General features: G+C 42.2%; 1 protein-coding gene across 3 annotated transcripts in view; it reads left to right on the top strand.

Moving 5' to 3' along the window:
- The window catches only part of PDE1C (phosphodiesterase 1C), a 271452-nt gene that overhangs the window by 58997 nt on the left and 185252 nt on the right, over window positions 1-27203 (top strand). The gene's annotated exons all lie outside the window — the stretch shown is intronic.

The raw sequence follows: 27203 nt of genomic DNA on the forward strand, positions 1-27203 counted from the left end.
AATGCGATTGCAGGCCCTAAAGTTAAATAATACTCTCACTTGGTGATATACGTTGGGCGATCTGGACTGTGATGTTGAAATAGCATTCTTGAAGGCACAAGAAGGGACAATGCAAAAACACAATTTAGAAAGGAAATTGAACTTACTGGAACAATAGAAAATGGAAGATTAGAAACACTTTCAATATTGTAAAGATCGGTACTGTATAACACTGTTTTTTAATAGGTTTCCCCTTCTCCACCACTAACACTTTTTTTCTGACTCATAGGCATATTTGATGAGCTTTTAATGCATGGATTTTACTTCAGTATATGTGTTTTTAAATTTTTCAAGGAAAGCACTATGCTACTGTACCAAGGTTGTTTTTTTTTGTGATTTGACGGTACTGAGAGTTTGGCTATCAGCAAAATTTTGAAAACAACAACATTATTGCTTAGTGCATTGAGTGACACTCTGTTGGTTGTGTTGGTTGATGAGAGGTTTGATGGGAGAGGTAATGGCATAATATTAACCAGGATGCTATCCCATTGCCAGTGTTGAAGTAACAACCGGTGTAGTGAGTTTCTGTATATGGAGTTGGTGAGAGGCACCATCCTGTTTTCTGCCTCAGGCAGCAAAATGTCCTGGGGTGGTCCTGGGGCAGCTGCCTTGGCTAACCTAGGAGCCTACTGACCCATAACTAGTGTTGAAAGTTGGTTCAGCTGGAGAATATTTACAGTCCAGTGCAGCTAGGCTCTGCCGAATGATACTCTATTCAACCTGCATCAATGTGCAGAAGATTATAGCCACTGTTGAAGTTTGATTCGGTTGCCAGTCCTGTCAACTTTCAAAACATGGAATGGGAGGAAGGGTGCAATATTGTCTTCTGCTTCAGGCAGCAAAATGTCTTGGGCCAGCTCTGTCTGTTGCTGTTTTGCAGTAGATAAGCAGTGGCCAGGTGTCTGGAAGTGCTGTTTGGCCAGCAACATATTATTCTGGCCTGTGGAGATCAGTAGGTTCTGACTGTTTCAGATTTGCATTTACACCCAGTGAAATGGCATAACATTCATGTTAAGAACGAAGCATTGAAACGCCACTAGAGGGCACAAAGTAATAATGGAGAATGCATCCAGATACATACATTCATCTCCTGGCACAGCATTGTAGATGTAAGAACATGTCTGTGTTGTTTCTGAAGTATTTCCTGCACTGGACTAAGAAAGCACTGCTGGGGTGGGGTGAAATTTAAGGTCAAAAGGTTAAGAGTTTCACCAATGCCATTTTTTTCATTTAAATTTCACTTTTGAACTTCAGCTCAAGAGCTTGAAAGTTCCATGGATGTACCTACTTATTTTTTAAACATATTTATATTTATGGATATTTATTATATTTTGATCCTGACCTTGCTCTAATGAGGCCAGCATATGTCACATCATTGCTTTTATCCTGGAAACATATCTGTGATGGTAGTTACTAGTGCACCTTTATTCAGTAATTGAGTAGAGATCTGTATATAGGTTTCCCTGGTCTAAGACCAGCCCTCAAATCACTTCACCCCCACTGTTTCTAAACGGGACCGTGTGTGTGTGTAATCAAAGCACCTTGTTAAACAGTCATTTTGTGAAAGGCAACTCAAATTCTGCTTCTGTTACCGCCTGAAATCTCACCTTTGTAGTTTCTGCTACATACTTGCTTGTACTGTCCTAATATATCTATAAAAATTGCAGACACTGGCCAAATTATTGGCTATGACTGGCTATTTCATGGGAAGGCAAACTAAGGCCTGGGGGCCGGATCCGGCCCAATCTCCATCTGAATCCGGCCTGCGGATGGTCCAGGAATCAGTGTGTTTTTACATGAGTAGAATGTGTCCTTTTATTTAAAATGCATCTCTGGGTTGTTCGTGGGGCCTGCCTGGTGTTTTTACATTAGAATGTGTGTTTTTATTTAAAATGCACCTCTGGGTTATTTGTGGGGCATAGGAATTCGTTCATTCCCCCCTCCCAGTATAGTCCAGCCTCCACAAAGTCTGAGGGACCACCCCCCTGCTGAAAAACATTTGCTGACCCGTGGGCTATTTGATGGTTTTTGTTGTTGTTGTTTAGTCATTTAGTCATGTCCAACTCTTCGTGACCCCATGGATCAGAGCACGCCAGGCACTCCTGTCTTCCATTGCCTCCCGCAGTTTGGTCAAACTCATGCTGGTAGCTTCGAGAACACTGTCCAGCCATCTCATCCTCTGTCGTTCCCTTCTCCTCTTTCCCAACATCAGGGTCTTTTCCAGGGAGTCTTCTCTTTTCATGAGGTGTCCAAAGTATTGGAGCCTCAGCTTCAGGATCTGTCCTTCCAGTGAGCACTCAGGGCTGATTTCCTTCAGAATGGATCAGTTTGATCTTCTTGCAGTCCATGGGACTCTCAAGAATCTCCTCCAGCACCAGAATTCAAAAGCATCAATTCTTCGGCGATCAGCCGTCTTTATGGTCCAGCTCTCACTTCCATACATCACTACTGGGAAAACCATAGCTTGAACTATACAGACCTTTGTTGGCAAGGTGATGTCTCTGCTTTCTGCTTTCCCATGGACAAAGACAACAGGCATTTGATGGTTAATGTTTGTATTTTAGCATTTTATTGATACTGTAAGCTGTCCGGAAATAAATATGGCAGATAAAAGTTCCTGTTGACCCTAAAGTACAAGAGCTCCATCAGTATTTCCTTTATCTTCTTGTGGAGTCATGTCTACATCTTTCACGCCTGGGTCCTCACCCTGATTGTGGTAGCCTTGTGTGGAAGACGAGCCTCAAGAAAGAGATTTGAAGCCAGGTGTGGTGCGCTGAACCCTCTCTGCTTTCCGCTGGTGGCCGAAAGGAGGACCCCTGGCTGGGAGCTGCCTCCACACACCTGACCTTCGGTGCTACATGCAGCTTGTTGCAATGTGTGGTGTTGTGCTGGATCCATGCTAAATGAGACAAATTGAGCATCAGTTAGAGGGATAGTTAAAGAAGGATGGCATTGTCCACCTGGCTTCCCAATGGCAAGTGTTGCTGCTGGTTACCACGAAGGGCTGAGGGGAGTTCAGCATGGTCTGGGTACAGCAGCAGGGATATTGGGTTGGCTTTGTCTTCAGTGCCAGGAAGCCAGATGAGCAATGCTCCATTAAAACCACTGGGACGAATTAATTGTAGGAACAGAGGAAACTGCCTTATAGCAAGTCAGACTGTTAGTCTGTCAAGCTCAGTACAGTCATACCTTGGAAGCCGAATGGAACCCGTTCCAGAAGTCCGTTTGACTTCCAAAACCGAAGTGTGGCTTCTGATTGGCTGCAGGAAGCTCCTGCAGCCAATCAGAAGCCACGGAAGCCCCGTCAGACGTTTGGCTTCTGAAAGAACGTTTGAAAGCAGGAACACTTGCTTCCGGGTTTCAATTGTTTGGGAGCCGATCTGTTCAGGAGCCAAGGCATTTGAGATCCAAGGTAAAACTGTATTGTCAACACTGCCTGCCAGGCAGCAGCTCCTCACCGTTTCAGGCAGAAATATTTCCCACATCCCCTTGGAGGCACCAAGGTCTGAAGCGAAACTTGTGCACATGTTTTTTACTGCTGGTGTTTTTATCGTTAAATTGCTTTGGGATGTTTCATGGAAAGTGATTCATAAATAAATTGAAGAAATAAATGGTGCTATTTAAATATGATGGAACATCATCATCAGGCATGCAAAAATCAATATGCTCAGTTGCCTCTTCTGGTGCCTCAAAAGCCACACTGAGGACCAGGCTTACTCCTTCCATGTGTGGTGCTGAGTGTAAGTAAATTAGTAGTAAGTACATTTTTATTTATACCCTGTCCTCCCTGGCCAAGACCAGGCTCAGGGCGGCTAACATCAAATATCTAATACATCAAAACACAATCAAACAATTGATTAAAATACAGCTTAAAAATTAGAATCAGGATAAAATTAAATGACTGCCCATGAGTTACAACCACAGGAACCTCAAGTATTCATCAGGGCCAGCTATCCATGTTGGTCCCACATCAGCTGATAACAGGGCCAAAGAGGTAATTTACAGGGTCCCATAGAGGGGTATCAAACTGGGCCTGGACTGAAGGCCAGGTGGAACATCTCTGTCTTATAGGCCCTGCAGAAAGATGTCAAGTCCCGCAGGGCCCTGGTCTCCTGTGATAGAGCGTTCCACCAGGCTGATAAGACCCTGAGCGCTTCTTCTTTTTCGCTTAGGATCAATTTCCTTAATTTAAAGAGGAAACCAAGTGAGACAGGGTCACTGTTCTCCCGGTTGCATGCAGATGACCATCTTCCACTGTCTCCAACCTGCTTCCTAGGAAAACTGTCTGGCATAACAACGTTTGGCATGAAAATGTGTGGAAATGACGTATAATAGTGACATACGCTTGCTTTACTACTCTCAGCCTTGTGCAAACTCTCGACTCTCCTCTGGCCTCAGACTTGTCACTCTTGCCTCCGTTCCCAGCTGCAGGGAGAAAACCAGTGTTGGCCCAAAGCTTAGGAGAGACATTGGGGAGCCCATCGAAAGGGTGTTCATACTTTGGATTCTTGGCAGTTTTATTTCTCCAGCCTGCGGGAAGCTTAGTCCATTAACTTGCACTTCTGCAGCAAAAGAGGGGGGTTATGCGTGGGCTGGTAATGGTGTGGTTTTATCCTGCTAATGAAGCATTTAGCTGCACATTTTTGTATTAGTCACCATCCCCGCTATTAAGGCAGAAAGAGTTCGACACATTTGTCGGAGTGCGCACTCCCTTTCTAATGCAGGGCTGGTTTGCCTTCAATCCCTGAAAGACTTGCTGCTTCTCAAATTTCCATTTGCACATATGAGTTGCTGAAAATGTGATAGGAAATGAAATGGAGCAGGAGATCATTAGCAGTATTAGTATCGCCTGAGCCACGGAGCTCACCGCTATAGTGCTCGTCACTCCATAAAGTTTTGTATTTGGGTATCTCTAGTGATCACTGCTTTTAATTTGTAATTTATAAATTTTTAATTTTCCAAAAGACTCTCGGTGCCTTGGCAGTCTCTGGACTGAAGAACAGAATAAAAAGCTTCTAATAAATAAAAATAATTTGAGTGGACTAACGTTTGGTTTATAATGTACCCTGAGCCAATTTTAAATGAGACACTGGGCATGTTAAAGGCACTTAGATGTGAATTGGCTCCATGTGGCCCAGTGTCATGTTTCAAAGACTCATAAACCATGCACTTGGGCCATAAGTTTATGTTTCTAGGGGGAATCCAAAGTTGGGAGGGAGGGAGGAAGCAAGGCAGATTGGTTCTCACAGCACCATGGAGAGCTCCAAGTGAGCCGCTTGCTCTGACTAGCACAAGAGGTGAGCTGAGGCTTTTGAGCCTCTGCCCATAGTCAACCTCTCAAATCCTCCTCTTCTTCTCTTGGAGAACTGTAGATCCTTAAAGAGCTAACCCTGTGGCTTGGAAATGGGTGCATCTCCTCCCCTCTATGGTCTCCTGCCTGGAATGTTCCTGGTGGCGCTGGATTAGCAAGTTGTGTCAGAGACACAAGGGGAAATACTTGTGAAGGGTTCTTCCTCTGGTTCTATGAACCTTGGTGCTGTGGGTTCCAGTTTGGTGGTCTGTTGGTGCCAGTCTCAGTTTTAGTGGGTGTCTAATCACCAGTATTTGGGCTCAGAGCAGGAACCTGGTTGCTTCCCTCAGCCAATGGCAATGTATCTTCTGAACCTGGGGCCTGGTCACTAGTGGACTTTGGGGTAATGACAATAAGTAGTCAGAAATTACATGCCAGTGTGACTTCCCTTTGATTTCTGACCATAGATGACGGAAGTGTGATCATTGCACCCACTGGGACTGTGGGAATCTGCACAGATAAAAGCCAGATGCATGCATGTAGACTTAAATCACTCATTAACTTGGTGGTCCCTTTGGGCTACTTTTGTTACATTTAGACAAAGGGAAAGACCTTTTGTAAAAAGCACCTGCTCAATTTAATACCTTTGTGACTTTGTTTTCTGGAGTAAGAACAAAAGAGTTTTCTCTCTCTGACAGCAACTTAGAGTGATGGGAGGGGGGGTGGGAATGACAGATTAAGTTGAGATAAATTCCTTATTGTGTCTTTCCTAAACTGAGAGAAACTGATAAGGCAACAGGCAGAAAATGAATTTCTAAATATTCCGGCCTTATATGCTACACAGCAGGTTTGGTGCAAAATGTTTGGAATGGAGAGTCTGCCTGTTATATTTTTATACTTGCAGCCACTACAGACAAGCTACAATATTTTCATTACCAAACTATCTGCCCACCCTCCAACTCTTAACTTTCAACCCTGGCAGCCATAGCTATGTAAAGGGCAATGGCAGGTCCAAAAATTGAACATGAAGCAGCTTTTTCACATGTTTGAGGTGGTGCTTTAAAAAGTTGAGTCACAAAAGTGGAGAGCATTCAGATGGAGCCCCTCATGTTGTTGTTGTTGTTTAGTTGTTTAGTCGTGTCTGGCTCTTCATGACCCCATGGACCAGAGCACGCCAGGCACTCCTGTCTTCCACTGCATCCCGCAGTTTGGTCAAACTCATGCTGGTAGCTTTGAGAACACTGTCCAACCATCTCATCCTCTGTCGTCCCCTTCTCCTTGTGCCCTCCATCTTTCCCAACATCAGGGTCTTTTACAGGGAGTCTTCTCTTCTCATGAGGTGGCCAAAGTATTGGAGCCTCAGCTTCACGATCTGTCCTTCCAGTGAGCACTCAGGGCTGATTTCCTTAAGAATGGATAGGTTTGATCTTCTTGCAGTCCATGGGACTCTCAAGAGTCTCCTCCAGCACCAGAATTCAAAAGCACCAATTCTTCAGCGATCAGCCTTCTTTATGGTCCAGCTCTCACTTCCATACATCACTAGGAGCCCCTCATATATGAAAAGAATGCACCAGGCAGTCACAAGGCCACCTCAGCTGCCCACCTGCTTGCTGGCAGTGTGCTTGGAAGATGTGAAAAGTTGTCTTCTTCTTTGGCGATGACTCGTAGCCGAGTAAGATTGTCTTCCATAAACACGGTTTTAACAATGAGTCCGTAAGTGACTGTGGAGGCCAATTCTGGATCCACACGTCCTTCTGCACTGGGGACATTGTTTCCCGGGCAGGAGTTGATCACGGTGTGGATTTGCCAAGCGTGCCTCCCTCTTAGACGTTTCTCCCTTTCATCCTGAGTTCGAGTGTCTCCAAAGCCCACGACACCTTTGGTAAAGGCTGTTCTCCAATTGGAGCACTCGCAGGCAAGTGTTTTCCAATTGTTGGTGTTTATACTACATTTTTAAAGATTTGCCTTGAGACAGTCTTTAAACTTCTTTTGTTGACCACCAGCATGATGCTTTCCATTTTTAAGTTTGGAATAGACTGGTTCTTTGGCTTTGTGGTTTTATCTCGGTGGGTGCGTGGCAGTAGATTAAACTGGTGAAACTTTATAGTGGGAATTGCTGAAGCAGATATAGCCAGCAAGCTTGGAACCAGGATATGGTTTGGAATATGTCTGGGGCAATTTATGAATTCACTTCAAATGTTTATATATATAGTTTTTCTGGAGTTGTTGTGCCCAATTCTCAAAGCTTTCTGGGGCCTGAGAACATCAAATAAGAGGTTAACAGGGTCATGCCTCTACTAATGGGGTCAGGCTCCCACTGGGAGGAAGAAGGGTGGATTGTGAGTACAAGGACATAAATAAGTAAGTAATATCTGCAGCGTGAATTAAAATAACACACCCACTATTTTATTTCATTGTAACCAAATCGAAATAATAATTAACTCAGCTCCATTTTCAAATAATGCATTTCTTGGGCACTATTTTAAACTCATTCTGAAGATGAAAGCTTAAGAATATTGAGATTTTATTAAAGAACATCCTTTGGAGAGCTTCTCCATTTCCTTAATTACTCTTAACAATGCTGTTAATATTATTATTCCAAATGCCAGCAATACTTAACCAATTAGAAAGATTATAGAAAATATCAATGAATGTTCAGTGAGCCAACTATGCATTTGTATAAGACAGGGTAAACTGTGTGGACTCTGTTGGAAAATTGGAATGAGACTGGAATCTGGCACATTAGTTAATAAAATATTGCCTAAATCTAAATTAATGCATCATTTGGCAGATACCTGCAACTTTAAATCTTTGATGGATAAAACGGATAACAAAAAGGAATCAGCATAATGTTCGTGATATTAATTTATCTTAAACATTTCAGATAATATACTTTGGCCTTCCCCAACCTATCCCCCTCCCCCCAATGCTTTGGACTCCAACTCTCATCAGCCCCAGCCAGGTTGATGGGAGTTGGTGCAAAGTTTTTGCAGGGCCCCAGGTTAGAGACAATTGATATAGTTCACAGCAGGGATGCCTGCAGTATGTGTGGTCCAAAGTAGGAATGTCTCTCTTGATGTCCTCTGATCATAGGTCATGCTGGCTTGGGCTGTGCTAATACTTGCACACTTTCGGCTTACTGGACAGCAAAATTAGAGCCTGACCCATGCAACTGCAATGGGCTCTACTTCGGGCTACCTTTGAAGCTGACTCGGAAACTACAACTAATCCAGAATGCGGCAGCTAGACTGGTGACTGGGAGTGACCACCGAGACCATATAACACTAGTCCTGAAAGACCTACATTGGCTCCCAGTACGTTTCTGAGCAAATTGAAAGTGTTGGTGCTGACCTTTAAAGCCCTAAACGGCCTCGGTTGAGTATACCTGGAGCATCTCCACCCTCATCATTCAGCCGGGACACTGAGGTCCAGCTCTGAGGGCCTTCTGGCAGTTCCCTCACTGTGAGATGTGAGGTTACAGGGAACCAGGCAGAGGGCCTTCTTGGTAGTGGCACCTGCCCTGTGGAACGCCCTCCCATCAGATGTCAAGGAAATAAACAACTATCTGACTTTTAGAAGACATCTGAAGGCAGCCCTGTTTAGGGAAATTTTTTATGTTTGATGTTTTAACATGTTTTTAATATCCTGCTGGGAGCTGCCCAGAGTGGCTGGAGAAACCCAGCCAGTTGGGCGGGGTTTATTATTATTATTATTATTAATTAAGGGGCTTGATGTTATGGTCGTCCTCTTTCGTGGGAGGAGTAATGCAAATCCTGCCTCTGTGCAGAGTTTGCATCTCACACGTTGCTTGCATGGGGAGGAAGCGGAAGGCCGTGCATGTGAAGTCAAGGACATGAGGCAGGAGTTGATAATGCAGGTGAGCTGTACACAAGCAAGCTGCCAGCTAGCTCTGTGCAGGCTCCTTTTATTGACACAATATGCAAACCCACACAGATACATTTTGGGCTGTGACCTTTACACATTTTCCAATCCCGAGATCGTGGGGTGGTACAAAGTTATTTTGGCACCAGTTTCCACCGCGTCATTTTCCCCTTGCACAATGTATGACGAAGGAGACAAAGGTCTCAGAGACAAAGGTCTCAGAGACAAAGGTCACAGACAGGACATGGCAGACTACTGAGACTGCAAAAGGTCAGACAGAGGGCAAGATGTTCAGACAGCTGTGGCCTTATCTGTGAGGGGGAGTGTGCTCCACACCCCAAGGTCACGTGCAGACAGCTGAGGCTGCCCGCTGGCGGGAGTGTGCGCCGCAACCCAGTGATCATTCCTACATGCATGCAATTCTTTACCATGGTAAAGATACAAAGCAGGCCTGCTGTATCTTTCAGCCCAGTGTGCGATTTTTGTTATTCCCATTGCCAATAATAATAATAATAATTTATTATTTATACCCCGCCCATCTCGCTGAGTCTCCCCAGCCACTCTGGGCGGCTCCCAATCAAGTGTTAAAAACAGTACAGCGTTAAATATTAAAAACTTCCCTGAACAGGGCTGCCTTCAGATGTCTTTTAAAGATAGGATAGCTGCTTATTTCCTTCACATCTGAAGGGAGGGTGTTCCACAGGGTGGGCGCCACTACCGAGAAGGCCCTCTGTCTGGTTCCCTGTAACCTCACTTCTCGCAATGAGGGAACCGTCAGAAGGCCCTCAGAGCTGGACCTCAGTGTCTGGGCTGAACGATGGGGGTGGAGACGCTCCTTCAGGTATACAGGACCGAGGGCGCTTAGGGCTTTAAAGTTCAGCACCAACACTTTGAATTGTGCTCGGAAAAGTACTGGGAGCCAATGCAGATCTCTCAGAACCGGTGTGATGTGGTCCCGGCAGCCAAAGGCGATTCTTGTCTTTTGGGCCTCACCTCTTAGTTTTTGCCTTGTTATCCACCAAGGGATTTTGCCACTGGCTCGCACACATGGGATGTGATAATTATAGGTAGCCTCCGCTCGCTGCAGGAGCGGCCACATGGCGAAAGGACTTGCTTCACATCAAGCTGATAACTGTGCATAAACCAGAGGTGAAGCCTCTAAATTTATCATTGATGAAGCCAAATGAAAATGTTATGTACTGAAGTTTTCACCCTGGGCCATCAGGGGGATACTGTAGATAGTTTTCACTCAGGACCACATATGCAAATAAAGGATTGAAAGTGACGTTCAGTGATTGGATAGTTACAGAAAATGGTTACTGTTGCATTCTAGTGGAGCTCTATATAAGCAGGCTGGCTGAACCCTTCAGTTCAGTTCTGTTCTGGCTTGTGAATAAACAAGAGCTGTTTGAAGAATCGCTGTGTCGTCTGATATGTTCACCCACAACTTAACAGAAAACATCACTTACATAAAAGTAGAGGTAGTTCATAGCATACCTTGCAGCTTTCCTGATTCAGCGAGGGGAGACACATTTTTCAGAGCTCAGTCCTCCCTGATCGGGCAGCCCAGTGGCTGCTGCATGCTCAGTAGTTGTGTAGGAAAGGGAATTGCAGCTCGCTGACTAACTGTGGTTTCCAGTTCCATCCAAACCAAGGACCATGGTTATTACTAACCATGGTTAGTTTAAAGAAGCAGGAATCACAAACCACAATTTGAAGCTTGCGTTTGACCCCCAGTTTGGATGGCTAACTGGAAATGAAAAGTCAAGTCAAGTCAAGTACTTTATTACGGTCATAGACCAGCATAGACAAAACATATAGGAAATGAAAAACAAAACCTTCCAGAATTCCCCTTCTAGCCACAGGACATGAGATGGGAGTGTGTGTGTGTGTAGGAACCGGGAAGGAGGTAAGGCTCATTCATGTATCATGTTTAGCATTTATGTTCACATGAAGCCAATATGTCTATCCTAAATAGAACAGGATCGTTCACAGGTTTGTCGCATGGTCAGTCAAAATGCCTGGCGCAAATATTCAACGATGATTAAGAGCAAGGAAGATCTTCAGGCAACTTTAGTGATAAACGACAGCTAAAATTTATCTATTGAATGCATTCTCACGCGGCTTTTTAGCTGAAAAGGTTCCCAAAGTGACTTACACAAATCGGTAGTAAGTTGGCCCCTTTTTCCTCAGGCTTGCAATCTGAAAGGCACAACACATGAGGAAACAGGGGAGCAGGAGGAGGGGAGAGATCAAGTGCAGTTGCCACTTTTAAAGTTTCATTTCATATGAAGATGTGGTAGAGATCCCTGAATTTCAGGGTTAGACTTGGTGATCCTCAGAGTCTGGAGAAGAGGAGGTTAAGGGTTGATATGATAGCCATGTTCAAATATATAAAAGGATGTCACATAGAGGAGGGAGAAAGGTTTTCTGCTGCTCCAGAGAAGCGGACACGGAGCAATGGATCCAAACTACAAGAAAGAAGATTCCACCTAAACATTAGGAAGAACTTCCTGACAGTAAGAGCTGTTTGACAGTGGAATTTGCTGCCAAGGAGTGTGGTGGAGTCTCTTTCTTTGGAGGTCTTTAAGCAGAGGCTTGACAACCATATGTCAGGAGTGCTCTGATGGTGTTTCCTGCTTGGCAGGGGGTTGGACTCGATGGCCCTTGTGGTCTCTTCCAACTCTATGATTCTATGATTCCCTTAAAGCGTAACAATTCTATGATCCTATGAGCAGCTCGAAATAAAAGCATTGCAACAACTTCTCTGCTGCCGATACTGATTTGCTGTGAGAACGGCAGGGGTTTTGAGGGCATCAGATCAGTAAAATAACGGCAGGCTGGCAGCCCTAACTTTACACCATTGTCGCCTCCTCCCCATTTATGTAGGTGAGCATATAGATAACCCAGCAACAGCAGGGCTAACTCTTCATTAAGTCTAAGAACTGACACCTTCCGTGGGCGTCAGATAGCATGCAGCGGCTCCATTTGCTTTTCTGAGGATTTAATCCAGATAGATGTATTTTGTAGGCCAGAATGAAATCAATTCATCACAATAAGACTGGTTCGTCTTGCGTTATTGTGTCTTCCCTCTTGAACTTTCTGTGTTAAATGTGAAATCTAATTCTGTGTCAGCTCGTTATGCGGCCATGATAAATGTTGCTGCTGTAGTGCAATTGGAGTGAGTAGTCACACACTGAACACTGAAAGGCTCCCATATGTATATTTGAATCCAGGACCAGGGAGAAGAGTTGGTGGAAGAAGATTGGAAGAAATTTAAAGACTATTTGCGGAAACATTGTAAAATTAATGAATGTTAAAATGATGTCGGATTGAAATGTAGTGGTTTTAGCAACAAGGTTAAAAAGAATATGTAAAAATGGATTGATAACAGATGAAAATACAAAGCTATAATATGTTAAGATATAGAATTAAGATAAAAACAAAGAGGGAAAGGATTTGCTGAATTAACCATGCGAACTGGAATACAAAAAAGGGAGGTGTGAGGAGGTCAGGGAAATAAGTAAATGAAATATAAGACATGAAAAGATTGATTTGTTTTTAACTGTTTTCTATTTTTTTGTATTTTGTATTTTTTCTCTGTATTTTTGTACTTTTTTATTTTTCCTTTCTCTTCTTTTTTATTCTGTAACTTCTTTCTTTTTGTAAAACTCTAATAAATATCTTTTAAAAAACCCCATATGTATACTTTTGTCGCCAATGTATTTGCATGTGAGAGTCACTATCTCAAATTATATAGTCTCATAGAGCCCTTTCATCCTCACTGATGCAATAAGGTTATATTGTTTTCGTTAGACAGAAACAGTGTCAGGCCCCACCAGCACATTTAAAGCTGTATCGTACCACTTCATGGCTTCTTGCAAAGAATCCCAGGAGCTGTTTGTTAAGGGTGCTGAGAGAATCCTATTTCCCTCCCAGAGCTACGATTCCCAGAGTTTTTTAACAGCTGATTCCTCTGTGGCGATCACACAGGGTCCCCAAACGTTTCACCGTCTATTGATCCCTCTGCCACCACTTTTTATTTCTCGCTGCCACCACCCAGGCCCTACCTGGTACAATACTGAGTCCAGTCAGGGTTAAATTGGAACATAAACTTTTGTTTATTTATTGCAGTTTAATAAGCATGTGGTTTCATAAACGGTATCGGTCAATTAAAATCATAGGGTGCCTATCCAGACCTATAACTTCTGCTACCTGCTCTCACTAAACCACCTCTCAGATATTTACTTGTCTTCCTAGCTCCTAACTGTTCCTGACTCAGCTTATTTCACTGCACTAACTCAACCTGCCCACAAACTCTATCCCAACTCACTCCCACCCCAACTAACTCCTCTCTTCGCCCCTCCCAGAGCTGGTTTTATAGTCCCTCTGACTCCACCCCCTGGGTTCTGATTGGGTAACTTGTTTAACTATTTCACCTCCAGCACTCTCATATGTTAACGCCACACCCTCTTCCCAGGGAACTCTGAGAACTGTAGCTCTTTGAGGGAAAGAGCAGTCTCCTAAAAACTCTCAGCACCCTTTGCAAACTACATTTCCCAGGCATCTTTGGGGGAAGCAGTGACTGTTCAGGTGGCACTAGTGATTTCAATGTATAGTGCATGTGAGGTCAAAATTTCTCTGCCCATAGAAAGCAAGCATGTCAGGAGGCATGTGCTAGCTTTTATTTTTTTACATTTTTATTGTTTTTTTAACATATTTCCAACAATCATATAAAATAGCTTCTTATCTTATACAATATTTTAGACTTCCATCAACACCTCTGATGATTTTTCGTTCTTTATCACTTATTCTGTGTTTCTTAATTTCTCTATTACACTTAATTATCATTAACTAACAATTCTTCTCATAGTCTTTCTTGCAATATTTCAAATAGTCCTCATTACAAAACTTCTTGCAATCCTACTAGTGTGATCTGTTCATTACCATTACTTTTCAAATAGTTCAAATATTTACTCCAGTCTTCTAAGAATCTCTGGTCCCGCAGGTTTTGAATCCTTCCTGTTAATTTATCTAATTCTGCACAGTCCATCAATTTTGTCTGCTGTTCTTCTTTCGTCTGTAATTCTTCTTGCTTCCATTTTTGTGCCAATAATATTCTTGCTGCTGTCATTGCATAAAAAACAACAACTTACAATCCTGTCTATTAACACCATATCCTACAATGCCAAGTAAAAATGCTTCTGGTTTCTTAATAAATGTATATTTCAACATCTTTTTTATCTCATTATATATCATTTCCCAGAAGTTTTTAACTTTTTTACATTCCCACCACATGTGATAAAAAGTTCCTTCCTTTTCTTTACGTTTCCATTTATTACTTATTTTATACATTTTAGCTAACTTCACAGGGGTAATATAGCTTTTATGTACAGGGTGTGCCAAGTTGCATTGCAGCATTCAATTATAACATCCCCCAACTTGCTTTCTGAAGTGAGGGATTCCCCGGAGGGCAGTACATTGGTTCTAAGTTTCATTAATGTTACTGGGATCATTAAGTATGAATTTATTTATTTATTAAATTTATTAAAATTTTGTTTAAACAGTAAAAAACATACAGAATAACATATAATTTTCCAGTATCCACATTTCATTCTCCTCATTGGACTTCCTCACAACTCTCGTTCCTGCATTCCAAAATCTTAAACTTTACCAGCAATTTATTAACTTGTTTCAATTCTTATAATATAATTTTCCAATATTAAATCCCTAATTTTAGAAAATTTAGATCACAGTTTTAAAGACTTAGTTTTAACATAGTATTTATCCAAAATTTGTCTTTTCTTTTAATTGCATTTAAGTTCATATTCCTTTTAACTAATTTATTGGTACCATGTTGTTGCTAATCTTACATCTTTCTTAACATTCATACAATTTGCAATGTTTTTGTAACTAGTCCTTAAATTTCTTCCAGTCCTCCTCCACCAGTTCTTCTCCCAGGTCTCGGATTCTGCCAGTCATTTCCGCCAGTTCCATATAGTCCATCAGTTGCATCTGCCATTCTTCCAGTGTGGGCAAATCTTGGGTTTTCCAGTATTTAGCAATGAGTATCCTTGCTGCTGTTGTAGCATACATAAAAAAAGTTCGGTCTTTCTTTTGCACCCTCTGGTTGACAATGCCCAGAAGAAAGGCCTCTGGTTTCTTAGGAAAGGTATACTTAAATATCTTCTTCAGCTCATTATATATCATTTCCCAGAAAGCCTTAACTCTTGGGCAGGTCCACCAGAGGTGAAAGAATGTTCCTTCAGTTTCTTTACATTTCCAACATTTATTATCTGACAAATGGTATATCTTTGCAAGCTTGACTGGGGTCATGTACCACCTGTATATCATTTTCATAATATTCTCTTTCAAGGCATTACATGCCGTGAATCTCAGGCCGGTGGTCCATAACTTTTCCCAGTCAGCAAACATGATGTTGTACCCTATGTCCTGTGCCCATTTTATCATAGCTGATTTGACCGTTTCATCTTGTGTGTTCCATTTTAGCAACAAGTTATACATTCTTGAAAGTATCTTAGAACTGGGTTCTAACAGTTATGTTTCTAACTTTGATTTTTCCACCTGGAATCCTATCTTTTTATCCAACTTAAAAACTTCTTTAATCTGAGCATAATGTAACCAATCTCGCACTTTATCCTTTAGTTTCTCCATTAAGTATGAATTTAGCTCTCCTATTCAAAGAAGCAACATTGGCTGGATTATGATGACCATTAGCCTTAAAAGGGAATGAAGAATATCAGAACAGAAAACCTTAAATATGGTGCTATATGCCATGAGATTCAAAGGTTAGAATAAAGCTGTCGGTAAGCCTATTGTTGTTGTTTAGTTGTGTCTGACTCTTTGTGACCCCATGGACCAGAGCACGCCAGGCACTCCTGTCTTCCACTGCCTCCCGCGGTTTGGTCAAACTAATGTTGGTAGCTTCGAAAACACTGTCCAACCATCTTGTCCTCTGTCATCCCCTTCTCCTTGTGCCCTCCATCTTTCCCAACATCAGGGTCTTTTCCAGGGAGTCTTCTCTTCTCATGAAGTGGCCAAAGTATTGGAGCCTCAGCTTTAGGATCTGTCCTTCCAGTGAGCACTCAGGGCTGAGTTCCTTCAGAATGGAGAGGTTTGATCTTCTTGCAGTCCATGGGACTCTCAAGAGTCTCCTCCAGCACCATAATTCAAAAACCTTAAATATGGTGCTATACGCCATGAGATTCAGAGGTTAAAATGAAGCTGTCGGTGAGCCTATTAGCACATAGTTACTTCACAAAGCAGCTGCATATTTGTGTGAATTATTTCTTAATTACTGTTTTGTGCACTAATCTCCATATCAATTAAAAAAATGTGTCAAGCATTCCCTGCCACTTTAATCTTTGGATTTGTTACTGGCAATGTAAATAGGATAGGTCAATCTTCAATAGCCAACAGTTTGCAGTAAGATTGAAGAGTATAAAGGGCGGTTAACCTCCACTTGGGACGTGGGTGGTGCTGTGGGTTAAACCACAGAGCCTAGGACTTGCTGATCAGATGTTGGCGGTTCAAATCCCCACGACGGGGTGAGCTCCCATTGCTCAGTCCCTGCTCCTGCCAACCTAGTAGTTCAAAAGCATGTCAAAGTGCAAGTAGATAAGTACCTTCCGGCGGGAAGGTAAACGGCGTTTCCATGCGCTGCTCTGGTTCACCAGAAGCGGCTTAGTCATGCTGGCCATATGACTCGGAAAAACTGTCTGTGGAAGCGGACAAACACGGCTCCCTCGGCCTGTAAAGCGAAATGAGTGCCGCAACCCCAGAGTTGGCCATGACTGGACCTATTGGTCAGGGGTCCCTTTACCTTTAACCTCCAGTTTGGGTGCCAGGTTCACCCCTCAAAAAGCTTTCTGCTTCCCCCAAGACCCCACCAGGGTCCCCAGGGAGGCTGTGTGCCTGTATCTGTGTCCATGTGACAGTGTTTGATGGGGAGCGTGGGGTAGCTACATCTATTTTGGCCAAGCACACTGTGCGCATGTAGCCCCAAGAGGGCTGGCCAAGGGTGAATGAAGCTTGGGGGCCAAAAGGACTTTGCTTCTATCAAGGCTCTAGTTATCCAATGATGGTATTACATGCTATGGGGAGGTTCTTACGTCATTAAAAGCTTCATCTAATTTCGGATTTGATAATGACTTTTGTGGCCATCACACAGTGTCCCCAGATGTTTGACGGTCTATTGATCCCTGTGCCACCACTATGGTCACCTCCCTGCTGCCACCAACCTGTTTCTCTCGGGTACACACTGAATCCAGACAGTTGTTAACATTAAAACCAATAATCAAGTTTATTTTATAAGCATGAACAAGTTTATGGTTTCAGATAATTTTTCTTGTCAGTTTCTTATCCTTAGTTTCTATACCGGCCTATACCTTCCTAATAACTTCTAACTGATTATCCCAACTGCCTATCTGACTCCTCCTAACAGTTTCTCTCACTCTCACACATCAGAACTAGACCAATCCACATATTTATCCTCCCTCTTCCTTCTCCAACTCCCAACTAACTTCCCAACAACTCCAACTCTAACTCCTCCCCTTGGGTTCCCACTGGCCAATCACGTCACACTCATTTAACCCTTTCCTTATGACCCACCTAGGAGGGCAAATGCCACAACTTTATAGAAAAATTGTGCCTGGTTCTAATTTCATTTGAAGGGACGTCCACCCCATCCCTATCCTTATGGGCATATAGGCCTCTTTTTAAGGTGGTCCAGCAAGTGCTTTCTCTTGCACTGGACGGCACTTTGGATCAACGTGACGTCTGCTAGATTCCACAGGCAGGATCCTATAAAAAAACACTGTGAAAATGCTTTTTTAAAAAAACGTTTTGAAAAATACATTGAATCTTGCATAGCTCATGTTCACCATCTAGTGTCACATGTGTACATTGCACTTTACAACACATTTAAAATGTTTTATTTGCAGCTGTGTAGCTAGTTTACATCTGCGGAAGCTACCTCTGTGTAAGAATCATTGTTCAGGGTTCTTGTAAACTTGGATATAACAATCATATGGGCTTATTGTAGCCCACATTTATTCTCTGGTTTTTATTTCTTTAAGACCAAGTGATGTTAAAGAAGCTGTGTTAAAAATAAACAGGTGTAGGAAAATGAGGTTCTATAGGTTTGATAATTGACTAGGCAAATTGTAATTGCTTTACTCTAAGTGGCTGTCCTGGAATCCGGAAAAGTATAAAAGGCAAGGGATGGGGAGATGTCAGTGCAAGACGAAATAATGAAAGCCACCAATAACTTGCAAGCATAATATTTAGCTTCCTGTCATCTTTCAGCGTTTGTGTGTGTGTGTGTATGCCTGTTTATAATCCATCACTTCTTCTAATTATTCTGGAAACTAATTCTGAGAAGACAATGTGGTGATATTTTCGGAAACCAAAATGTAATCACAGAGAATGACGTCAGTAAAATTAACATACTTCACAGGAGATGCTGAAAGGAAGGTACATCATTATAACTAAGTAGGGCACGCATGGGTTAATATGCATATATCTTTTAAGGTAAAGGTAAAGGGACCCCTGACCATTAGGTCCGCTCATCTCGCTTTATTGGCCAAGGGAGCTGGCGTACAACTTCCGGGTCATGTGGCCAGCATGACTAAGCCGCTTCTGGCGAACCAGAGCAGCTCATGGAAACGCCGGAGCGGTACCTATTTATCTACTTGCACTTTGACGTGCTTTTGAACTGCTAGGTTGGCAGGAGCAGGGACTGAGCAACAGGAGCTCACCCCATTGCGGGGATTCGAACCACCAACCTTTGATCGGCAAGTCCTAGGCTCTGTGGTTTAACCCACAGCGCCACCCGCGTCCTGCACAAATCTGTGTTAGTCTAGCAACAGGCTATTGTGGATGCTGGTCCCATTGTGCTCAGTAGATTGAAAACAAAACATTTTTTTAAAAATCTTAAATTATTGCTTAGAAGAGTGGTAGCCAATGTAGCATTCTTCAGATGTTGTGAGAACAACTCCCATCATCCTTGGCCGTAAGCTGGTGCTGATGGGATTTGGAGTTCATAACATCTAGAAGGAACCACATCGGCTACCTCTACCTTTGAATAAAATAATTTAGGAACCTAAAAAGGGTTCTGGGGAATCAGACAGAAGAGTCATCTACCCTAGCAGTCTCTATCCAATTTTGGCCAGCCAGATGCCAGATGCCAGCAGGACACAAAGACATCACTCCTCTCTTGTTGTTGCCCCAAGCAGATGGGATTCAGTGGCTTATGGTCTCTGAATCTGGACATTACAACTGGCTGCCTGAGTCTTTCAGATTTGGGTATCAATTCTGCAGGTGGATGGAAGGCTACAGTAAGATTGGGAGGCCAGAGTAAGATTTATCTGAGAAAGGGATAGCAGGTGACAAGAAGAGTTTTCTTTTCTTCAAAGCTTTAAAGGGGGGGGGGGAGGAAGGAGGTAGGTACGTGGTACCTTGGTTCTCGAACCTCTCTGTTGACGGACGTTTCGGAACCTGAACGCCAAAAACCCGGAAATAAATGCTTCTGTTTTCGAACACGCCTTGGAAGTTGAACGGCTTCCACTGTTGCTTTTTTCAGTTTTCTCAATTGAATTGCTCACAGCCCTTTGCGCCTCGTTTCAGAACTCGAACGCTCTTCTGGAACGGATTATGTTCGAGCACCGAGGTACCACTGTATTATTTCATCTTCAACATTTGTCCATTCCTTCCTTCCTTCAAAGTACAGTAGAATGGCCTTCTGTACCTAAGGCAGCAGCAACCAGTTGTTTCAGCCATCTTGTAAAGACTAATCTTTTCCCCACTGGCTATCCCTGACCTGCATGAGTGGTCCTGGTTTTATATGTATGGACCCCTGAATCTGTTGTATGTTCTTTATTGGTTTTAGGTTGTATGTTTGTTTTAATGGACATTGTTTCTCTGTTGGGCATAGTGTATATGGCTTAGAGATTTGTTAAAATAATAAGAGGTTTAGAAATGCTTTCAAATAAACAAATGAATAAATAAATAAAAACCAGTTTTTAGGGCCAAGCCATCACAAAACCAACTAATACAGAAGAATTGATTATTATTATTTTTAAAAAGAGTGATACCAGATAGTAGATATATTAGGCATGTCAATTAGAAATGGAATTATTGTGAGAGCCATTAACACTTTTAAAGAAAGGTAGCAGTGAAGAGAGATTTCCAAGGCCGTCTTAAATGTCTGAAGAACACAGGTCAAAGTTAATTGGGTTTTCCATAATTATCGGGCCAATTCTGAGGAGACATGACCTGTGGACACACAAGCAGGACCTCTGAAGCCAATCTGGGTGCACAGGCAGAGTCAGTATGGTCAAGGAAGCCCTTGGCCAGTGTGGTGTAGTGGTTCAGAGCGGTAGTCTCATAATCTGGTGAACCGGGTTCGATTCCCCACTCCTCCACATGCAGCTGCTGGGTGACCTTGGGCCAGTCACACTTCTCTGAAGTCTCTCAGCCCCACTCACCTCACAGAGTGTTGTGGGGGAGGAAGGGAAAGGAGAATGTTAGCCGCTTTGAGACTCCTTAAAGGGAGTGAAACGCGGGATATCAAATCCAAACTCTTCTCTTCTTTAGACAGCCAGGTTCCGAACCATTTAGGACTTTGAGCCCCCAGTAGCACCTAGGTGGCTGCAGTTTGCTCCAGTGGGAATTTCTGTATGGTTTTCAGAGACAGCCCCACAATGAAGTGTATTACCTTAGTTCAGCTTGGTGGTAACTGGATCATGTGGTTTAGTGCTGAATCGGAACCCGATTTAGCAATAATGAGTGGGTTTTCTGGGGGAAAGCAGCGGGGGGAAAGGCAAAACCCCATGGGACAAGTCGATGGATGAGCCTTGTTCCACCCTAGTGCTGCACCCAGGTTCAGTGTTTCTTAATTCCTCCACCCCCTCTGGGCCACATTTCTGGAATAAAAACCTCTCAGTCTCTCAGCCCCACTCACCTCACAGAGCGTTTGTTGTGGGGGAGGAAGGGAAAGGAGAATGTTAACCGCTTTGAGACTCCTTAAAGGGAGTGAAAGGCGGGATATCAAATCCGAACTCCTCTTCTTCCCACCAAACTGTTAGGATTCTTTTCCCATGCTTGCAGTCATGGGATTGTTTTTCACACATGATGGTGTATGTTTTTGTTCCACATTGTGGGAAGTGACGGAGACAGGATGTTTGTATTACTATATTTCCGTGATGTAGGACTTTTTGTCCTATGTTCTTTCTCTTTGCTGTTTGATGCTGATGAGGAAGGATCAGAATGCTCTGAGTGTATTACAGTGGTACCTCGGGTTAAGTACTTTATTCGTTCCAGAGATCCGTACTTAACCTGAAACTGTTCTTAACCTGAAGCACCACTTTAGCTAATGGGGCCTCCTGCTGCCACTGCGCTGCCGGCATGCGATTTCTGTTCTCATCCTGAAGCAAAGTTCTTAACCTGAAGCACTATTTCTGGGTTAGCAGAGTCCATAACCAGAAGCGTATGTAACCCGAGGTACCACTGTATATGTAAATGAAGTAGTTTAGCCAATATTGCTGCGTTACTAAATCTGTCACACTGACTGCTTACACTCCACTGATCCTGAATTGTGCTGATGTCTCTGAGGCATCAGTCACTGTGATGTTCGGGCTGGAGAAAGACTTTGAGTCTCCCAAACGACCGACCAGGAGGGAGAGAACATGCCAGCCGGGCATGTGTCTCTGCCAGGTTTCTACTCATGTGTAGGACGCTCCTGACAACTAACAGTGCTTTATTTATAACCTAGAACACAACTACTTTATAACAAGATCATGGGACATCCAGAAAGGATAAACCAATGCAGCTATATGAGAACATGAATCATTCCCAAAATATAATATTGACTGTCCTTGAATCTTCCTGTCACACCAACGTGGAAACCAAACCCTTTGAGATCCACTGTGCTAGTTCAGGAGTTCCACATGGTTTCAATATCAACGTGCTATGAAAGTTCTAGAATTATGCTAGTATGTTTCTCATTGTTACTCCTTGAAGAGGGTTCAGGTCAAAGAGATGAAGGTTGGAGGCTGCTCATCTATTCCCCCCTCTTCCATTCAATTACCATGTTATTGTTACAGCCTCCTGCTTTTCCCTATCAGTGATGTCAAGGAGATTTCCCTCATGGCAGAGGCAGCAGTAGAAAACAAGCAAGGAATGAAGAGAGAGTAGCATAGAAATAAAGGCCTTGGGAGCTTGTTATCATCTCAAATCTTTGCATCTGAATTTGACAACTATTGTCACTTGTAAGAGAAATGGTGTTTCAGAAAGACAGGGTGGTAATAAAAACCTTTCGGCAACGCAAGTGGAGAGGGAAATTCGATTCCCCTGGAAGGTGAAGTGATCTTGAAGGTATCTCCATTAGCTTGCAAACTTTTTATCTGCTGCGTTTTCTTCTATGACATTTTGAAAGGTTATATTATTATATTTCTCTCCCCTCCCCATTGGCCACAATGGGGAGCTTGCTATGGCTTTGTTTTTGCATCTGTATAAAGATAAATGAAATCTATTTGAAGGATGAAGACCGAGGCTTAGAAGATAAAGGAAATACTGATGGAGCTCTTGTACTTTAGGGTCAACAGGAACTTTTATCTGCCATATTTATTTCCGGACAGCTTACAGTATCAATAAAATGCTAAAATACAAACGTTAACCATCAAATGCCTGTTGTCTTTGTCCATGGAAAAGCAGAAAGCAGAGACATCACCTTGCCAACAAAGGTCCGTATAGTTAAAGCTATGGTTTTCCCAGTAGTGATGTATGGAAGTGAGAGCTGGACCAAAAAGAAGGCTGATCGCCGAAGAATTGGGTTACAGCCCATCCCGCTCTTCAGTCCTTCAGTTTGATGAGTTGTGACAGATCCTTGTACCTGATCTCTGCGTATCTGGAAGGGAGATGATGAAAACGAAAATTGGAGGCAAAAGGTTGACCGTAACTTGTGTGGATGAGACATTTCTTTTGAATATATGGGCTGATTCTTTTTTTTTTTTTAAAAGGTTCGTTCCAATCTTCTCTACACAGACTACTTGATCAATGGAGTGAATGAGTATGCTGTATCACTTTACTGTGATACACATTTATTTTTCATAAGTAAATGTAAGTCTCTCTCTCTCTCCCTTCATCTCTCCTTCCTTCATAATAGCAGTCAAAGGTTTTGTCCTTGTTCAGACATTTACGAGATTAGAGAGAGTCTTTGCATGGGGATACATTCTCTACCATGCATAACGCGAGTGTACAGATAAATAATGCAATTTTCTCTACTTCTCCCCCTTTTTTGGAGAGGATTCCACCCCCCCCAAAAAAATTTGGATTTGGTATGTGTATTATCAAGCATCACTGTAGGGTGCCTGGATCACACATGGCATGATCCACGCAAGCAAAGGATTGCAGCTGCTCACATCTCTATCATGTGAACATGCTTGCCAGCCTATTTGAACGGGCTCAATTTGCCTATGTCCTTAACCCATATATTTTAAATTTTGCTTTGGGCTAATTTCAAATGTCATTAAGGCAATTACATGTTTGACCCAACTTCTTGGGACAGTCTTTTTCCTGCTCAGCCAAAGAAACATAAGATATATATATAGATATATATATATAGAGAGAGAGAGAGAGAGAAACTGATCTTTGTTCAGACAACCGGAGTTCAGCTGCTACGGCAGTCTAGTGCCATTGAGAACACTTCAAAGCAGTCTTCTTTCATAAGGAATTCACATTTGGGAGGTTTTTCTTCTCTTTCCCCTACCATTTCATATTCTGATAGAAGTATCAAAGCTGCCCCCTGAAAAATTCAATACATGTTTTATCCCAAAGTAGCTCAGAATCTTAGTTTGTAAGATATCTTGACTTTCTATTCACTTCTTCGCATTTGTTTTGTCAGTACTAATAGATTGTCAGGAACAATCAATCTCAGAACAGTTTCATATCGTTATAATCCAGAAAATTAAATGGCAAACTATCAAAAAGCAAATGGCATCCCTTTGTTTCCCCAAAAGTCGTTGAACTTCTGAATAATTCACCACAGTCATGTTGAACCAGTGTGGAGGGGAGAAATTACAAATTTGACCTTTCAGTCCAATGAAAAAAGCAGTGAAAATTGGGGAAGGTATGGAGGGTTATACTATAACAATTCTTCTTAACTGGCAAGGGCCCCCCCCAAAGTTTTTCAGAAATCTACAAAAGGCAAGGAACATGACGTTGTGTTTAGTTATCAAAGAGAATTTGTTAGGTCCTTCTTTTTTGGACATTCCACCCTGCCCTCCTCAAGCATCTGATATTGTTTTATATATTTTGTCTAGTAGCAAAATACAGCAGCTTTAATTCTTTAACGCTTAGGCTCTGGTTCTATCTTATCATCTTTATTGAATCCTCATTATCACCAATAAGCCATGATGAAGAAATGTCAATCTGGTTACTAGATGACTTACTCAGAACCCCATTATTCCCTCCATTATTGGCTAGAAATATGTTCTTTCTTTCTCTCAAACAAACACTCAGATGTTCTGGATTTTGAGTCCATTACCAGGTTCTACTTTAGAAACAAGTGTTATTAATTTTTGCCTGTTGCAAGCAGATATCTCTATTAGAGGTATCTGGGATAAGTGGCGTTTGCTGCTCATATACTTAGTTCTGACATGCAGTGGTACCTTGGTTCTCAAACTTAATCCATTCCGGAAGTCCGTTCCAAAACCAAAGTGCGCTTTCCCATAGAAAGTAATGCAAAATGGATTAATCCGTTCCAGACTTTTAAAAACAATTCCTAAAACAGCAATTTAACCTGAATTTTACTATCGAATGAGACCATTGATCCATAAAATGAAAGCAATAATCAATGTACTGTATAAAATAAATAAGACAGTATTGTAGATGATAAAAATAAAAATTACCATACTTTTCCATGTATAAGACTAGGATTTTTTCTTTAAAAGTTCTGTTAAAAATTGGGGGGGGGGGTCATCTTATACACGGATAGTGTATCCTCCCATTTTCTTAATTTTGAGTCCCCCCCAAAGGGGGTGTCTTATACACAGGGGCGTGTTATACACGGAAAAATACGGTAATTTTTTTTTCTTACTTGCACTGATGATAGCCATTGTTTAGATGGGGCGCTTTTATCCATTTCCACAGTCACACAATCAATCAATCAATCAATCAATCAATCAGTAGCCGAACTGGGTTCCACACAGTCACAAAAACAAATTAACCGGAGAAGCCTCAAAAACAAAAACGCAAAAGAAATAGCGGGGGGGGGGGGGAAGTGCCAAACTTAATCCATTCTGGAAGTTTGTTTGTCTTCCAAAATGTTAAAAAACCAAGGCACAGCTTCTGATTGGTGCAGGCGCCCCGGAAACAATAGCCAACAACCACATCAGATGTTCAGCTTCTGAAAAACGTTCGAAAACCAGAACATTTGCTTCCGGATTTTCGGCGTCTGAGAACCAAGGAGTTTGAGTACCAAGGTGTTTGAGAAACAAGGTACCACTGTACTTCCGTGTGGAGGGGAACTCAAGAGAAACTGGACAAAACCCCCCTACCTACCCCCAGAACATTTGTAATAAAAGAGGTTGCAGGATTTCAGCAGAAAGTTACAGGACACACTGATTGGAAATAAAGTAGTAAACCTCTGCAATCACGAACAGTATTGAAAGTGGGATCTCTCATGATCTCTCTAGTTCCATCATGAGCACCATTCATAAATGCACTGTAAAAAGTATGCCTGAAGGGGCCTCACAGTTGGCTTGAGCCAGCTAAACATGCATTTAGCAGGCAGTTGAAATATTCAGCAATTGCACCAGTTAGCTGTTCTGGAGGGAGGAGGGACAAGAGATAATTAAACCAAGTTTCCTGTTCCCCTTTCTAAATAGCTGATCAGAGCTATTATTGATTTCCTCTGCACAGCAACATACATTCAACTCCAGATTCTTTTGGGAGCTCCTGTAATCCCTTTTCTATTTAATTCCCTTGGACAATTTGGTGTCATTGGCAACCTTGATTTTTTAATATTTTTTTATTTGTTGCACTTTCCCTTCAAATGAATCTCAAAGCTGCCTACAAACAATAAGTAATAATAACGGAACAGAACATCACAAGTGCATCGTAAATCATGCAATGCAATTAACAAATCATCCGTAAAGCAACCACTATCTAGAAAACACCAAACCAGCAATTTTAAAAAACCAGCTACTAAAAAAAAGAAAGAGCTTAACTTCACAATTACAGCAACGTCGTTTTAGATGATTAACAAATCAACGAGTCATTTGTAATCTATAAAGCAAGATTGACAAAATAGCAGTTAAGAAATAAGCTAAGAACTGCTAGGTTCATTTGCACACAAACTTGGCTAGCTCATGCTCACCCCCAAGTCAAGATTATTAATGAACAAGTTAAAAAGCGCTGGTCCCCAGTACTGATCTCTGGCAGACAAAAGGGAACATCCCTCCATAGGGAGAACTCTCATTTTATTCCTACTTTCCCCCTGTTCCTTAACCAGTTGCTATTCCACCAGGGGGCCTCTTCTCCGAACCCATAGCTGTGAGCTTAATCAGGAGTCTTTGGTAAGGAACTTAATCACAAGTTTTATGAAAGTCAAAGTACACAATGTTGATGGAATCACGTCTTTCTGTATGCTTGTGGACCCTCTCAACGAACTGTGAGAGGTTAGTGAGACAGGACTAACCTTTGCAGAAGACATGTTGGTTTTGCTTCTGCAGCAGTTGTTCTTCCATGGGCTTGGTAATTTAATTTTTTTTATTTTTTATTTTAAATAATATTTATTGAAGTTTCAACAAAGTTACAAAAAGAAAAAGAAAAAATGAAACAAAAAATACAAAAAACAAAAAACAACAATTTTTCCATATCTTATCTTTCATTTACTTGTTTCCTTGACCTCCTCACACCCTCCTCTTTTGTATTCTAGTTCAGTTAGTTAATTCAGCAAATCCTTTCCATC

Source organism: Podarcis melisellensis (genome assembly GCF_964234715.1).
Source record: "Podarcis melisellensis genome assembly, chromosome: 12".
NCBI lineage: Eukaryota > Metazoa > Chordata > Lepidosauria > Squamata > Lacertidae > Podarcis > Podarcis melisellensis.